Below are 17,781 nucleotides of genomic sequence, written 5' to 3'. Positions count from 1 at the left end.
AGAGACTCTTATAAAATCACATATTATTGACAGATATCTCTTGTTGACTCCATTTCCCTAGAGAACCTGACTAATACACACATGATGGAATATATTGTGCAGCAGTAAGAAGAAATCAGGTCGTGAAACATATGACTACATGGATGAACCTGGAGGACACTATGTTGAGTGAAGCAAGCCAGACACAAAAGGACTAATACTGTATGAATGCAGTATTATGAACTGAATATAGTGTGTATAAATTCATAAAATTAATAATTACAATATAGGTCACCAGAAAATAGAAGGAGGGTAAAGAATGGAAGGCTGAGGGTGATTCTGTGCAGAATTGGTTAAAAAGATTTACAAATCTTTAGAAATGAACAGAAACGGTGGAAGCACATCATGCTGTTTGTAACTAACAGAGCTATTATATATGGGTATGACTGGTTGAAAGGGTAAGTCTAAGGTCATGTATATTACTAGGCAAGCTAAAAAATGTAACATGGGACTGTATAACATAGTGAAACCTCATCTAACATACAAATTTGGGTGATATTGAACATATAAGACTGTTTTTACAAAACAGAAATACAAATAAACTAGAGAGACAGAAATAATAGCTAAGCACAGCAGGGGAAGCATAGAGAGACTGAGAGGTAACAAGTTTTGTTTTTTATTATTATTCTTGGAATAATGAAAATGCTCTAATAATGACTGAAGTAATGAATGTACAACTATGTTATTACACTGAATATCATTAACTATATACTTCAGATAGATTTATGCTTTATTAATACGTATCAATAAAATTGATTTGTTAAAAAAAACACACCTACAGCTAGCATAATATTTAATGGTGACATATTGAATACTTTTTCCCTAAGGTCAGGAATAAGGCAAAGTGTCCACTTTCACCACTTTCAGTCAATATTCTGGAAAAGAAAATTTAAGATGGAAAAGTCACGTTACCTGATTTCAAGACTTTCTACAAAACTACAGAAATCAAGACAGTGTAGTGTTGACAGAAGGATAACAGAAGAGAGTCCAGCAATTGATCCAGATAAACAGTGAAGTGATTTTTCACTAAGGATATCCATAGGAACCTAAAAAATATCAGCAGGCCCATTTCTTCCATTTTCTTAGGATCCCTAAGTATATGCTCGAGCGAGAACACATTAAGGGAATATAACAATTCCTCAGAAGCCCCTGTGAACAAGGTCACTATGTCCTTTAATGTTTATGACAACCCTTTGAGGCCAGTGTTATCAGAGGCCAAGCTCAAAGAGGCTAAGTGATCTGTCCAGTTACACAGCCAGTAAGTGGCAAAGGTGGGTCGTAATCTCCCTATATCTGATTCTAGAAGCTTCTTCACGACATTCAGAGAAGAAAAAGAGGATGTTGGATCAAACATTCCAAGATTACCCGATTTGTTCTACTTTTGTTTTGTTTGAAAAACAGATCATTCACAGTTTCCTGAAATAGCGTCTAAATTATTAAGTAACTGTTTCATTAGTCTTCACTACAATTAACGTATTAGTTAGGCCAAATTTATGATCCAGCTTAATGTATCTGTATGCTGTATATATTCCTTGTAGTAAACTTGAGGCTTTTTGCATTGTTGGTGGAATCAATTCTTTAGATGTCATAAAACTAAAAATACAATCTTATTTTTCATTGTTATAAAAATATACTGTTGCTACTTGTGGTTATGCTATACCTTGTTGGTCATTACCATGATTTAGCTAATGTCAAGTCCTTGGTCAAGAATACAATTCCTGACTGTGTGAGCCAAGGTTATTGGCTCACATTTCCCCACCTCACAATTATTTATAGAAAACCCTGGACAAATTTTTCACCTCCATTTTACTACCTAAGCTGCTAGAGAGTCTCTCATGAAACATATAGACATATTAGATCTCTGCCCCTTTGAAAAATCGCCTAGAGAAGCTGTCTGCCATGGGCTTGCCTTTACTCTGGGGCTTAGAAATGCTAACAGGATGACAGTCGTACATTCTCATATCTGCCCTGCTACTCAATAGAGAATGTTCAAATTCTTATAACATGGTTTGAACAAAATAGGTAAATCCAAAGAAAGACGACATGAAGCTTGGAGACAGTCTTGAACATTATTTCCTTTTAGAGCTCAACAAAATATATTAGCTTTCGTGGAATTTATGAAATTGCATTATTTCTACTTGGAGGGTTTACCGTCCCTGTTTCCATTTGATTTCATGTAAATGAAGAATTTTAAAAATACTTATGTTGATGGTAACAGACTTTAAAAGGACCATAACCTTTATTATCTCATTTGAGCCTCCTGACAATCCTGAAAAGTAGTAAGGAAACTGATATACTATTTTGTAAATGTCAAAACAGGTCCACACAGATGATTTAACTTGTCCAAGTTACCCCACCAATAAGTGGCAGGGCTGGCATAGGAAGATAGGTTGCTGGATTCCAATCCAAATGTATTGTGAAAACCCAGTATTATGAAATGTGTCTCAAATTTCAGGTCTATGTCTAACTCCAGACTAAACATAGTCTGCATTTTTCCCATTCCATAGGAGCATCACCTTGATTTCTCTACATTTTGCTTTCTTATAGGAAATCCCTGACAGGGCCAAGAGAGTTGGTTAATACTTAGTTTCTGAGGGATTTGGTAACATGGCATCTAGCAGTTAGAAAGCTGATGTCAACCATGTGCTCATTTTTTTCAAATGAATAACTTGGAGAAGAGCTACTTCTCCATTTAAGAAAACACTCCTCCTTGGCAGAAAAGATACCTACCTTTTCCCCAACCAGTATTTGTACCTGAGACATGTTTTTTAGGTGTGTTTCTCCATTCTAGAAAATGGGTCTAATGAGAAGAGATCTGTGCCAGCAGTTTCCTGATGCAGGTACTTACAGGTAAGCCTCTTAAAGCCAGCATGTACCCATGCATCTTTGACTTTCGGATTATATAAACCTTTCTAATAGCTCTGTGTTTACTTTATATATTTTTTTAAAAACTCAAGTATACAATGATTCATTTTGTTCCAACACTTTCTCACCAAGCACAGAAAAGTAATCCAAATGCAAAATACTAAAAGAAATCTAGTGCAACGAGAAGGTGAGGGGGGGAGGGGGCGTCCCATTAATTTTAAAGAACTGTTGACTTGAAAATATCCCAATTTTATAAAATGTATCTATTATACTAATACTCTTGATTTATCTTTCACTCCTCTATGCTAGTTATTGATCTATTGCCTCTCAGCTCCAAATTCACCCTTCAGTACCTGCCCTGTGATAATGGGCTGTACACTAAGCATTTCTCCTTTGCAGCAGGCATGACGTTAAGCTCTACCAGTAGAGGGAGCTGGAGCGACATTGCAAGAGGAAGGGCTTCTGCGTCTCAGGCTGTGTCTCGCTACTGAGGCTGCAGGGGCGGATAGGGACACAGACAACATCCAGTGGTCTCTGTCCCAGCAGAGAGCCCAGAGTGAGCAATTCCTCAGCAAGCTCACAGTCCCGGCCTGGTGACCAGCTTGCCATGGCTCTCTGGACATTCCATCGTCCTGCCCCGCTGGCTCACTGGCTCCCTCTGTGAGCCAACCCACCCGCCTAGGCCTGCCTTCATCTCAGAGGGGTGTTCCCTGCTTGCCATCCTGGCTGCGGTTTTTGTCCGCCAGGCTCAGTTCACCGTCACCCCAGGAACAGTGTTTTCTGCTTGCTTAAGGACCGTTCCTGGCCCTGGCAACCCAGCAAACTTCTCTGCCATCCAGTGGGCTGTGGCGAAGTCCACATCTTCTCCATGAGCTTGGAACCCCTGGACGCTGGGCATGGTGTCATACGTGAGATAGGTGGGCCTCCTCCTCGCTCTTCTTCCTCCCTGAATCTCTTTCCCTAGTCAGCATCCAGAACCCAAGCAGAAGATATCTGCCAAGAGGAGACTGGAAGGCTATTCTCCAGGAACAGACTAGCCCCAGAGAAAAGATAAAACTATTCTGATACTGGAAACTCTCACACTGAAGTAGTTGGGTCCCCCTCCCCACTGCCCTAAAGGGAGGCCCACCAGATAACAAATTCACCCTTCACAAAGTCCTTTCAACCAACCTTTTGTTGCCTCACTTTTAAAAGTGCACGTTCAGCCAAGGACCAACAGACATTTGAGAGAAGGCTCCAAAACTACCCGGGGAAGAAAAATAAAGGAACCTAGAGCAAACAGAGCCTACATAAGAAGCAAAAGAAAACTTAAACACACATGCGCATGCGCATACACACACATCCCAAGAGAGCTAAGAGAAGACAATGGACCCACAAAACAACAACAAGAGGGAATAAAAAGGAACTTTCAGAGAAGAATAAAGGGATCTTAGAAATTAGAATAGGATAGCAATAACGTTCTTTATCTTTATTGCAGTAATGGTTACACAAATCTATACGTGTGATAAAATGACATAGAACTATACACACACATTATGCCAATGTCAAATTCCTGGTCTTAGTATTGTACCATAATTATGGAAGATGGAATCATTGGGAGAAACTAGGTGAGCGGTACATGGGATCTTCATACTATTTTTGCAACTTCCTGTGAATCTATAATTATATCAAAAGAGTTAAAAAGTACTTTTAACAAAAAGATAGGATTGCAACAGAGGGAGAGAGAAAACTGGAAGTTGGAGGTAAAGACGTTATTCAGAAAATAAAGCACTAAGAAATAAAGCACTGGAAGAATAGGAGAGAAAAAACTTCTTTAATGGAGGCTTCATTCTTGAAACCCAGCAGTGACAATAGGAGCCACAAGAAGAAAGAGAAAGAAGAAAAATCATGTGGAGAAAACAAACAACAAAATAACCCAGAAAAGCTTCCCAGTAGTGAAGGACATGCATTCCCAATCTAAAAGGGAGAACTAAGTGCTCAGGGCAGTGAATGGGGAAAAAAAAAGGCACATCCCATTTGTGAAATTTCAGGATACTAGAGAAGACTCTGAAATGGAACCAGATATGGCTCAAGCAGTTGGGTGCCCACCTACCACATGGGAGGTCCCGGGTTCTACTCCTGAAGACTCCTAAAGGAGACAAGCAAGATGGCAAGCTGATGCAACAAGATGATGCAATGAAGAGATACGACGAGGAAACCCAATGAGAGATACAACAAGCAGGAGCAGAGGGGGCTCAAGACATTGGGCGCCTCCCTCCCACATGGGAGGTCCCAGGTTCACTTCCCGGTACCTCCTAAAAAGAAGATGAACACACAACAAACAGATAGAGAGAGCAGACAGCAAGTGGAAAACAACAAGGCGGGAAGGAATAAATTAATGAAAATAAACCTTAAAACAAAAAAAAAGACTGAGAGCATTCTGATGGGAGAAAAAACTGCTTGCGGACAAACAATGGAAATCAGATTCGCAGATCTGTCAAAAGCAACACTGAAAGCTAGACACTAATGGAGCAAAGACTTCAAAATTCTGAGGGAAAAAAACACACAAAACCTTCCAATCTAGCATGCCATCATTCTTTCAATCAAGCGTGAAGGGAGAATGAAGTGATTTTTTTCAAACACGTAAGGTCTCAAAAATTTTTACCTCCCATGCACCCTTTTTTTTTAAACCTTCTGGAGAATGTATTCTACTCAAAAGGGGAACAAGGAGAAAGATGACACCCTGGGTACAGAAAACAGGGTATATACCCTAAAGAAAGTCAAAAGGTGTTCCGTGTGGGGATGCAGGGAAGTCCCAGGCCAGCCAGGCAGGGGCCTGGGTACCCTTGGTCCACAGTGGACCAGGGACTCTGACAGACTGCCCTCTGGGTTTGTCTGTACGGAGAGGAATTTCCCAATTCTGCCAGAGGTATAGGAGACGAAACGACATCAACAGAGACAACTAAGCAAGTCACAGAATAAGAGGCCATTATTGACTTTAGGGGGAAAGGGTGTAATGAAATAAAATCTGAGGGCACACAGTGGCTCAGCTGTAAACATTTACAGAGTCATCATACCTAATACTAAACGCCGACTCAGCCAAAACCTGTGATCTAGCGATGGGGAGAAGGAAAGCATGTGGGCCTTCTCATAAGCCTTCTAATTCTCTTGGCATTTTCAAACAATGTAGAGGCATTACTTTGATAAAGATGAAAATTAAATTATAAAAAAATCAAGTCCAAAGAGGAACATTAAATGAGTGATCCTACAAGTGAATATGATAAAAATCATGAAGGTTTTGGAAACATTTCTTAGACAATAAAGAACCACTGAAGAGTTTTAGCAAGAAAATGTCATGAAGAGGACAGTTTTTAGGAAGAGAATTATTGAGACAGACAAATAACAAAGGATGAGTACAAAGAGGGAGAGGTTGAAGGTAAGAAAACTCGTCAGAAATTTCTAGTGATCACCAAACTGCTCTGAGGAAAGGGCCCTCTGGACTGGGTTTGGTGTAAATGGTTCCTGCAAAGATGGCTCAGTCTTTATCCACCTAATGATTCTACTATAAATTAGTTGTCAGTACAAGGAAGGGGACAGTGGGACCAGCAGATGTAAATACTGTACTTTCTTAAGGAACATCCTTGCATGGATGGGTAAAGAACCACACCAGATACAAATCAGTCTTCCACGAGATTTCGCCTCGTATGGATTTGAGCCATGTGCCAACGAGACCACCCTTGAACAAGCTGACCATCAAAGCTCTGGACCTCAGAACTGAGAGACTGATCCTGGAAAGTAACGATGCTTGGGGAGAACCCACAAAGCCACACTTACTCATACATCCTTTTGCTCACCAGGGCTCTGACCTCCATGTTTAGCAACACAGGCTAATTTTTTGTTTTCCTTTATATCTTGGCTACATAAAGATGGATCAGAGAAAATGAGGCAGAAAACATATCTGGACTTCAGGATGACAAGTGATGAAAAATGGAGGTTGCTAAGCAGCCAGAAGTGGGTCTTCTACAGCCCACTGGGGGCCCCCCAAAGGTCCCTGAGAGTCAAGGGCTCTGAGAAGTAAGCAAGGGGATGCCAGGAGAAAAAGTAAGAGCCCTATCTACCCACATGCACTCAGGGCCAAGCCACAAGTTGGAAAGCAAAGTCAAGTCCAGGTGCCTGCCTTGTGAGCAGCCACCACATGCGCTTGCCCACACCCACACCTCACCCCAACACACATCCCCCAGTACCGCTGAAAACCTGGCTGCTCTCAGTGTGGTCCTCAGGCAGCAGCACTGGCAGCCCCCGGGAGCTTGAGGTCCCACCTCAGACCTTGTGAATCAAAACCTACATTGTGGAGAGATCCCCAGGTGATACCCATGCCCATTAAAGTGTGAAAAGCCTAACTCAAAGACAAAGGAATCCTTGGGCACCCCTCTCTGATTCTCCCACCCTACTCTCCCCTTGCCTGGAAGGGGCAGAAACCAGACAACTACCCAGGTGTCCAAAGCTGCTTAGCAGTAACGGAGCCATTTGTACAATTCTGAGGAGGATCTGGCATATCTGTAGCTTCTAGAAATGACTGATTCCAGAACACCCAATTATTTCTTAGGAGCTTGATTTTAGGGGAAAATAAGAGCACAAGCCCGAACCACAGATTTCCCTTTATAGCTGCCTATTTTATTTAAACAGAAAATGCTAAACATTAATTTTAGTTGTACTTAATTGAATAATTTCTCAGGGGAATAGTTCAGGGAGAGTTTAAAACTGCTTGTTTCCAAAAGCCATTACAAATTGGCATATACTATAATGTCACTGTGCCAACCAAAACACTCTGCTTTAATGTCCCTGGGGCCGCCTTCACGCCAGATGTGTTCAGAACTCTTAGTAAAATAATGCAGGCAAAAACCATATTTACACGAAACAGTATTTTGAATATTCTTTTCCAATTATCTAGAATGAGATAATAGATCCCTAATTTGAAGCACGGGGGCGGGTGGGGGAGGGGCGCAGGTCAGCGGTTTCGCCCTTGGAAATGCTTTTATTGGTAAAAAACTAAAGCGGTCTTACAAGAGTAAGAGAAACCTCCTCTGCCACAGTTAATCACTTAGAATGAACTAGCCGGTTTGCTTGTTTGTTTTAAAGATTGATCTTGTCTTTTCCTATGAATTGTAAATCGGAGGGACTGGGGTTTGGGAAGGGAGAGGTGGAAGGCAAGTAAAAGAAATCCAAAAAAAACCCCACTTTGGCGGGAGAATGAACAGACAACAGTGACTGGTGTGCAGGTGTTGCCCTCCCCACTCCCATCTCACCCAAATATCTTCTTTTCTGCTTCATGCTTGGATGAGTGACACAATTCCTGGATTTCCCTTTTGTTTTTGACTAATAATGGGCATAACAGCACTGCCAGGTAAGACATCACTGTTGATTACTGATTTGTAATTTGCATCTCAAAATAAATGTACTGTGAAGGAACAATCCTTTTTATTCTCTAAGATGTGCACACAAAAATTAAATAGTATATTTTATACTTTCTGGCTAAAAGAGAAATTTCTGCCCTTAACATTTATCTAAGAAATGTCCATTTAGAATGGGAGTTTAAATCGTTCGCTTTTGGGCAAATCAGGACAGTGCCTGGTTACAGTGGGGATTCTGGCTCCTGTACGTCATAAAATGCTGTAATATGCCATGCAATCATGGCATGCTTAGTTATTGGAGTTGTCTATTTTCACAGATGTCACAGAGAAGCCATCTGAAAAACTATGCACAGTGCAGCTGTTCTTGGCTGTTAGGAAGCTACACTTGGAAACTCTGTTCTCTAAAATGTTCAGAATTGGGAAAGGTTTTCCAAATATAAATTAATTACCAAATTCCATGTGTTGACAGGCAAACAGTCTAATGTTTACACTTTGGCTTGACAAAGGGAATTTAAGCAAATTACCATTAAACTTCTAAAGGAAACAGAGGCCATCTATGGGATTTACTTCACATTTTTCCCTTAAGTTTTAAAAATATTTCTTTTTATCATGAAATGTAACATGCAAAAAGAAATGGAAAAAGAAAAAAACAACCCCCCCCAAAACCCTTATATGTTCAGTTTAATAAATAATAGTTCCAAAACTAGAACTGTATAACCATCACATGCTTGCCCAACTTGGTGTGGCAATACAATACCCATCGACCAATCTGAAATGATTCATTCAACCAGGCAATCAACAGACATTTACTATATCCCAGATACTGTGTTAGGTGCTAATATGAACACTTAGAAAGTATTACGTGCTTGCACATTTGTTCAAATAACTTCACTACCACCAAGTTCTGAATTGTCACCTACCTGAGTTTCAAAGCAAATAAATACATAACTTTATCATATGGACAAGGAGCATTTCCCCCCAATAAATCTAACCTAGAGGTCTGTGCTCTTGGGATGCTTAACAATATATCACTTCTGAAAGGACCACAGGAGAGGGCTTGGTGGTCAGCAACGGCCAGCTGTGAACTTTTCTCTTTGACCTGGACCAGCAGTGAATGATGTTCCCGGTGTCCCCCTGATTAAACCCTGAGGTCAGGCTCTTCCTCCGGAACAAAGGCCTCTCCCCTTGGGAGCTACTTAGAACTTTCCCAAGCACCTTGCAGAGTCTTATTTTTCATGCTGTGCATAGATGTGAAACAAGCATTTGTTCCAGTATAAAGAGTTATAAATCCCTGGTTATAAGACTAATGTTCTCTTAACTCTAAAAGAAAAACTTAATCCATAGCCTTGCTTTAAGATAAATAGTTTTTACCTTATTAATCATAAAGTTTCCAAGTAAACTTTGGTCTGCAAGGTTCTCAGAAGCAGTTTGACTGTTTCCAAGTTGCACATCAGAAAGTTCCTACATTACATAGTCCAAGATAATCATTGTTAAAACAATAAACACAACAGCATCATTTCCGCACTAAGTTCCATTTCTATTGGAAAATGAGGGAGAAATTTAAACCAAGATCATAATTTAAGCCAATAATCTACAAACTGGGTGTGCAAGATGATTCATAGGAATGTGGAAAGAAAAATAGTAAGGCTCCTATTAAATGGTATATTTATTTTTTTCTCACCCTTTTTTAATTTCTATTTTTAGGAGCCACAGGAGGGAAGGAAAGATGGGGAGAAGAGACACAGGGGAGCAGAACTCACCCAGCTTCTCACGATGGGAAGAAAATTCTTGGCTCACAGGTAAATGGACTAGAGCTAAGCTGCCACAAACTGTCGAGTGCTGTCCAAAGTGAAGGTGTGGACTGCAAGGTTGAAGTCTTTGGCATTGGGGGCGGGGGACGTGGAGCTGACATTCTCGGGAACACAGCTTGGGTGCCATAGAGGAGGTCTGCTTCCTGGGAGTCACCACAGCACTCAAAAAAGAGCTCTGAATGGTTGGCCCCTGTCTCTCCATTGTTTCCTTTTCTATTCTTCACTTCCTTGGGCAGGGCATTCCCCAGGCCTAAAGAAACACTCAATCCTAGAGGAATCACCGCCACGGTTCCAATGTTTCTAGCTGCCCCAATGCCACATATATCCACGGAATAAGTGCGGAGAAGCCCAAGAGCAAGAGAACCCGACTGGAGATGGGGCTGAGGGCGGATGTGGGAAGGGGGCTGCCAACACTAGCAGAGGCCTGGGACTGTGTTTATATGGGTAGAAAGAACTTCCAAGGACAGCCATGAATGTACGTGTATATATATGTCCAGCCATCTGTCTGTCTACTTCCCTCCCTCCCTCCCATCCATGAGGCAAATGCCAGCCTCCAAGAAGGGATAAAAATCTAGGAACACTGACTCCTGAATAGAGATAAGTGACAGCTACGGAGTTTCTATATGAGGGGCATGAGACCATCAGTAGGATTGGAGGGAAGGGTGATAGGACACTGCTTCTCAAACTCTTTGTGGTGCCAGACTTTTTAATTACGATTAATTTGCTCTGTTACAGACCAATGCTTTTGTAAAACACAATAAAAATGCATTACTTTAAAAAAATGAAATAGGGAAACGGACTTTGGCCCAGTGGTTAGGGCGTCCGTCTACCATATGGGAGGTCCGCGGTTCAAACCCCGGGCCTCCTTGACCCGTGTGGAACTGGCCATGTGCAGTGCTGATGCATGCAAGGAGTGCAGTGCCACGCAAGGGTGTCCCCCGCGTGGGGGAGCCCCACGCGCAAGGAGTGCGCCCGTGAGGAAAGCCGCCCAGCGTGAAAAGAAAGAGCAGCCTGCCGAGGAATGGCGCCGCCCACACTTCCCGTGCCGCTGATGACAACAGAAGCGGACAAAGAAACAAAACGCAGCAAATAGACACCAAGAACAGACAACCAGGGGAGGGGGGGAAATTAAATAAATAAATAAATAAATCTTTAAAAAAAAAAAAATGAAATAAAGATGCAAAATACAAGCCTACTAACAGTGCACTTTGGATGTTGTGGCAATGTCAGAATGCCATAAAAGTTTCTGAATTCCTTTTCTTTTTTTAGATTTATCCCCACACCCTGCGTTTCTGAATTCTTATTCTTAGTTGGAATTTGTTGCATCATAACTGGTGACAAACAGCTCAAAGACTGGCACTGGCCTGGCACCACACTTTGGGCTGGGGACTTGCTCGAAGCGAAGGGTGCATGGCAAGAACACTGTTTGTATTTCTGAAATGCTCGATGAGAGCCACAGTTGACGCCCGGGGTATCTCAGGGTCAGACAGCTCTAACCACCGTCAACTAGAAATCCAGTTATCTGTTGATGCTTGTCATAAATCTTCTTCCCCAGTCACCAAACACTGCTTTTGGAGCTTGCTTTGATTTGATGTGATACCTGATGTCTGAAGTCTGCATTCCACCCCTTCCCACAGTCCAAGGAATGAACAACAGGCCTTAATATATATTTGCAGATGAGGCAGATGGGCTACAGCCTCTTCTTCTAGCATCTTCAGTCTGACCCCCCCCCCCCCCCCCAATCCCTTCTCCAGGCTCCTTTCCTCCTGCGCATAATAAACACACCCACCTCTCCGAGTTCCTCTCTTTGTGTTTTAACCTTATGAAACAAAAACCTCAAGATCCTTCACTTGATCATGACAGGTTTGCACATTCCTTTCACCCACAAACTCCTGGCATGAGGTGTCTTCTCTTTGTGGCACCTGCAGCCTCTTCAGATTAGGTCTAGCACCTGGCTTCTATCCCAATACACAAAAGTGAAACTTCTCTCATCAATGACCTTGTGATACCGGTTATTTAAAAAGCAATGACTTTTCTTCTTGATCATCTCACATAACCTCACCAGGGTTGTAAAACAGGCTGACCACCTCATCTTTGAAACCTCCTCTAACAAATCCCCAGAAAACATCCTAACCTGTTTTGGCTGTTTCATCTCTAACTTCTAGGTTGGCACCTTGACTTCCTTTGGAGTTCCGCCAAGTCTTTAAGGAATTCTCCTGGATTTATTTATAATCTGACAATGACAAGTGGATCCCACTCCTCAAGTAACTCTGAAGACGTCCATGACCTTATAGAAGTGCTTCTCAGCTCTGGGTGCACGTTAGAATCATCTGGCGGCGCTTTTAAATAATACCTATACCCAGACTTCATACTCAGAGATTCTGGTTTAATTGGACTGGAGGGAGGCCCAGGCTTTAGAAGTTTTTGTTTCATTTTGTTTTTTAAATACTAAGCATTTAAGGCCACCTTATTGCCCTGGAACAACGCATCTCAAACTTGGTTGCACACTGGAATCATCTGGGGGAGACTTTAGAATACAGATGCCTAGGGACCTAAAGTGGCACGAAAGAGTAATCACCTCTCTTCCACTCTGGAAGGTCCCAGGATCGTTTCCCAGAACTGCTAATGAGAATACAAGCAGACACAGAAGAGCACACAGCGAGTAGTCATAGAGAGCAGACAAGCAGGGGGGAATAAATAAAATAAATGTTAAAAAAAAACAAAAACAAAAACAGCTTGGTACTGAAAACAGGACACCCATACAAAAAAGTCAGTCAATACAATACAGATGCCTGGTTCCAACCCCTTAGAAAAGTCTGATTCAATTGGTCTGGGTTGCAGCCTGGGCATGAGGATTTTTTTAAACTTCCCAGGGATTCTAATATGCAACAACATTTGAGAACCATAGACTGAGCTAATATATCTAAATCCAAAATAGTCTATCACTGTAAATAAGATCTTTCTAACTTCTGTGCCATCTCTAACTCCCTAATGCAAGTAAACTTAAAAAAAAAAAAGACAATAAAAGCACTTCATGTACCAATGCAATTTAGTGCTGTATATATAGTCCAGTGTCATTTGCTGATTGTTTCATGTGTGTCTTCCCTCCCAGACTGTAATGTAAGCTCTCTGAAGACTCAGGCCATTCTTTTTTAATTTTCTCCCAATATCCCCGTTGTCACTCAGGTACTTAGTATGCACTACCGATCAATAACTACTTTCCGAGTAGTAGCACTAAATCTGATACCACCTCCCTTGAGACAGTAAGGCTTCTTGAGGGAAACATTTCTTTTTATCTTCTGTGACAGATATTGTGGTTCTTCGCATTTACTGTTACATAAATATTTACTACTTCATGGCCACAGAATCCAGAACAGCACTTTCAAGGTAGATTTTCTTCTATTTCCCTGGCAGAGAGAAATGTTACGTTTTGAAAGTTTTCACTTTGAAGGAAAAAAGTGTTCACGTCCTATGTGATCAAACTGATCATTCCTCCACCAAGCAGCAAAGTATTTCCAGAGATGTCTAAGGACTGAGTCAATCCTACAAATAGTACCTTAAGAAAAATGAGGCAGTAGAAGAAGGTATAAGATAAATCCCCTCTAAGAGATGGGTTCTAACAATATACCAGAAGAGACAAACCCAAGAGGATTTATTCAAGATATAAAACGCAGTGGACTATTTTCTCTTCAGAGCTTGCCTTCTTGCCATGCTCTTTCCATTTCTCTGATTTTAAAAAAAGTTTCAATTGAGAATTAATGGTCTTTAATTTACCTTACAAAAGTCTCTTAATAATCGATCACCTTTTTAGTGAGGGTGGGTGCACCACGGATTCCAGAAAAGACATGGCCCCTGCTGAGATCACTCGTAGGAGAAGGGCAGAAAAAGGAAGTTCAATTTCAGCAGCAATGAAGACGACATATAGGGGATAAACAGTCAGCATCAAGAATGCTGTATCCAAGGACGCCGAGGGCCTCTTCCTTTGGGTACTGAAAGCCTTTCTGTTATCAGAGTAGGTCATGGGGCTGTAACAGTCACTGGCTCCAGGACTGAGCCCCACATAAAGGACCCACTTCTACTTCCAGTGATAAGACAATTTGCATGGTCTGAACTCCCTTGAAAACAGACCTCTCTGCTGCTCTTACCGAGAATGATTCTTGCTTAAAAACAAAGCACACACACACACATAAAAACTGAGGGGAAGGGGTCATGTCCAGGGTAGCTGCAAAATCCCACAGATGAATTAGGAATTATCTGTATATAAACATTTTATTTTAGTAAAGGTTAACCATTCACCAATTGTGCTAAGGTCTCTCTTATCAATTTAACTACCTGTTATAGTACTTGTACAGTATAATGAAACTGTTATAAATCAACCTGTGAACCCACTTAAACCCCTTCTGTAATGAGTGCTGGGCTCATGATGAAGTATTAGTAAACATCTGTCATAGTCTCTCTCACAACATCCTTGTTGAGAAATGAGAAAAAGCACGGTTTCAACAACTATTCCTAGATAGGGAGACCCATGGCACCCAGAACGCACTTGGTAAACATTTGTTGACTGAATGAGTCCTAGAAACTCATCAACCAGGGACTCTCAGAAATCCCTGCCCACCTGCCCCAAAGCCTTTCCCACACCCAGCTCCCTTCCCATGCTGAGCAGGTACAGGGAAAAGAGGCCCTTTAGAAAAACACTAGGCCGGGGTCTCTCCCCTCCACCTCTAAATGTACCCATACAACTGTCGCAGTTTGCTAGAAGCTGCCAAAAGCAATATACCAGAAACAGGTTTGGCTTTTTACAATGGGGATTTATTTATTTATAAGAAAGCATACATTTCTCTGTCAAATGGGAAGCCACATGGCAGGTCTCCCCTCTCCTCCCGGTCTCGTTACTATCAGCGTCTTGGTTTCCGTGGCTTCCTCTCTAGGCTTCTATGGGTTTCTCTCTCTCTTCATGCATATTCATCTGGCTTATAAAGACTCCAGTAAGAGGATTAAGACACTGCCCCCCACCACCTTACTGAATTAATCTATTCAAAGGCCCTTCGCTGAGGTGACCTAATCAAAAGGCCCCACCCATAACAGCTTCACACCCACAGCAATGGGTGAGCACCCAGGACAAACCATCTCAGACCCCCATCAGTACTGTCTCTGTGCCTTCCCTCCTTCTCCAAGCTCTCGGTGTGCCTGTGAGATCCTTCTATGTCCCCCCTCCTTTGGGCCTTGCCCTGCCCCCAGCCCCACCCCTCCCACAGCTCTCCCCTGAATCTTCAGCTTCCCAGTTCTGGCTCCTTCCTCAGTCTGCAAGCAGGCTCAAATCTTTCCCTTCCTATTAAAACGCCAGCCCTTAACCTTCATGCTTTTTAAGCTTCCTTCTTTCCTTCCACATCAAGTCTCTTGAGAGGCTGATCTACAGTCTGCTTTCATGACTCGATGCCTCACTCTTTCTCACACAACTGGACTTGTGGGTCCGTTTTCTAGGGACACTGTTCCTGGTAAGGTAGTTGACTTAACTGGAAATTCCAATGGCTTATTTTCAGGTGTCATCTTGTTGACTTATCTACAGTACTTAAAATGTCTCAGAACCCTGAACTCCCTCCTTCCTTCCATCTTATTGAGCTCTCATCTTATTTAATTAGCATTTTTAAAAAATATTTATTTATTTATTTATATCCCCCTCCTCCTGTCCTGCTGTTTTTTGCTGTATGTGTTTTCTTCTCCTCTCATTTTCTCTCCTCTAGGAATCACTGGGATTCGATCCTGGAGACAGGTTCCCTGTCAATTGTACCACCTAACTTCCTGGTCTCTGTTGTGCTTTTCCTTGACTCTCCCCTTGTCTCTCTCTTTTTTTGATGGTCGTCATCTTGCTGCATGGCTCATTTGTGCGGGCACCAGCTCACCACGTGGGCAATTGTGCGGGTACTTGCTTGCCACGTGGGCACTCTTTCTCTTCTTCTTTTTCACCAGGAGGCCCCAAGGATTGAACCCAGGTCCTCCCATATGGTAGGCGGAAGCTCTATCACTTGAGCCACATCTGCTTTCCTAACTAGCATTTTATAGGCAAAACCTGATGGGCGGGCATGAATAAATTTGACGCTGGTGGTATGAAAGGAGCCATAGTTCCATCAGCATCTTTTTTTTTTTTCCTCTCCCCTTCTCCCCCACCCCCGGCCCTTGTCTGCTCTCTGTGTTCATTCGCTGTGTGTTCTTTGTCCACTTCTGCTGTTGTCAGCGGCACGGGAATCTGTGTCTCTTTTTGTTGCGTTATCTTGTTGAGTCAGCTCTCCATGTGTGTGGCGCCATTCCTGGGCAGGCTGCACTTTCTTTCGCGCTGGGCGGCTCTCCTTATGGGGCGCACTCCTTGCGCGTGGGGCTCCCCTACGCGGGGGACACCCCTGCGTGGCAGGGCACTCTTAGCGCATCAGCACTGAGCATGGGCCAGCTCCACACTGGTCAAGGAGGCTCCATCAGCATCTTAGTGGAATCCATGTGCTCCCGACAGTGAAGAGACACTACTGGACTACTGCAACAGCCTCCTGACTGGTTTCCCTGCCTCGAGTCCTAACACCTATCTAACCCATATATATAAGTAACCCAATCTTCACATTACTATCAAAATTATTTTTCAGATTATACCAGGGGTTCCAGCCCAATGGCCCCCTGCCTCCTCTTGTAAATAAAGTTTTATTGGAATATAGCCATGTTCATTCACTAACATATTGCCCCTTAGCTGCTTTTGCACTACAGTCTCAGAGATGAATAGTTTCAACAGAGCCCATATGGCCTGGGCTGCAAAACTAAAAATAAAGTATTTGCCATCTGGCCCTTTACTGAAAACATTTGCCGACCCCTGGATTGTGCCACTGCCCTGCCTTCAGAAGTAGTGGTTTTGGGAACCAGCTTGTTCTTGGACATGGAGGCACTGTTTGGAATAGAAAAATGCTGGCAACAAAATGTCTATCATTAGAGGACTGGTTAAATTATGGTAAAGTCTTACAATGGTATTCCATGCAGTGTCGAAGAAGAATCAGGTAAATCTGAATGTATTAATATGGAAAGATCTTTCTGGGATTCATTAGGTTAAAAGAAACAAAGGCATATAGTATATATATTATATATTCTCTTTTTCATAAAAAATAACTCATAAATAAGTACATACATACATATATGCATAAATATTCCCCCAGAATCACAAGAAACTTTTTTTCATCTTGTACTTTTCCGTACTCTCTGAAATTTGTAACCTTATTCTCTTTTAAATGTCAGTAGGTGTTAACTGAATGAGAAAATTATGATCTGTTTATTTTTCTTCTTTATAAATCTTTGATAAAGAAGAAATAATAAAAAAGCAATCTAATAAATATTATGTTTTAAGGGAAAAAATGAGGTACTATGTTAAAACCTAACAAAAGTTATGTATTTCAATGAGTTTTCAAATTTATATGTATTTACTTTTGCAGGTCAGTGATCCTCCAAAGGAAAAAAAAAAAATCCCCTACCACAGGTTGGATATTTATCTTCCAGGAAGCTAGACACTGCACCAGACAATCTTTCAAGATGCTGTCCATGTCAATCATCCTCGGTTTCAATACTAGTTTTCTGCTGATTATTACTGAAAAACACACCACATCTGTCAGACACAAGCCATTGCAAATCTTCGACTGCCAAAGAGCTGG

The 17,781-nt window shown here is 41.9% G+C and overlaps 1 protein-coding gene across 1 annotated transcript in view; it reads right to left on the bottom strand.

Moving 5' to 3' along the window:
• STX8 (syntaxin 8) overlaps window positions 1-17,781 on the bottom strand; it is a 274,018-nt gene that overhangs the window by 124,873 nt on the left and 131,364 nt on the right. The gene's annotated exons all lie outside the window — the stretch shown is intronic.

This window comes from Dasypus novemcinctus, chromosome 21 (genome assembly GCF_030445035.2).
Source record: "Dasypus novemcinctus isolate mDasNov1 chromosome 21, mDasNov1.1.hap2, whole genome shotgun sequence".
NCBI classification, from domain to species: domain Eukaryota; kingdom Metazoa; phylum Chordata; class Mammalia; order Cingulata; family Dasypodidae; genus Dasypus; species Dasypus novemcinctus.
Note: the sequence above shows the minus strand (reverse complement) of the source record. Positions and strands in the feature narration are given on the sequence as shown.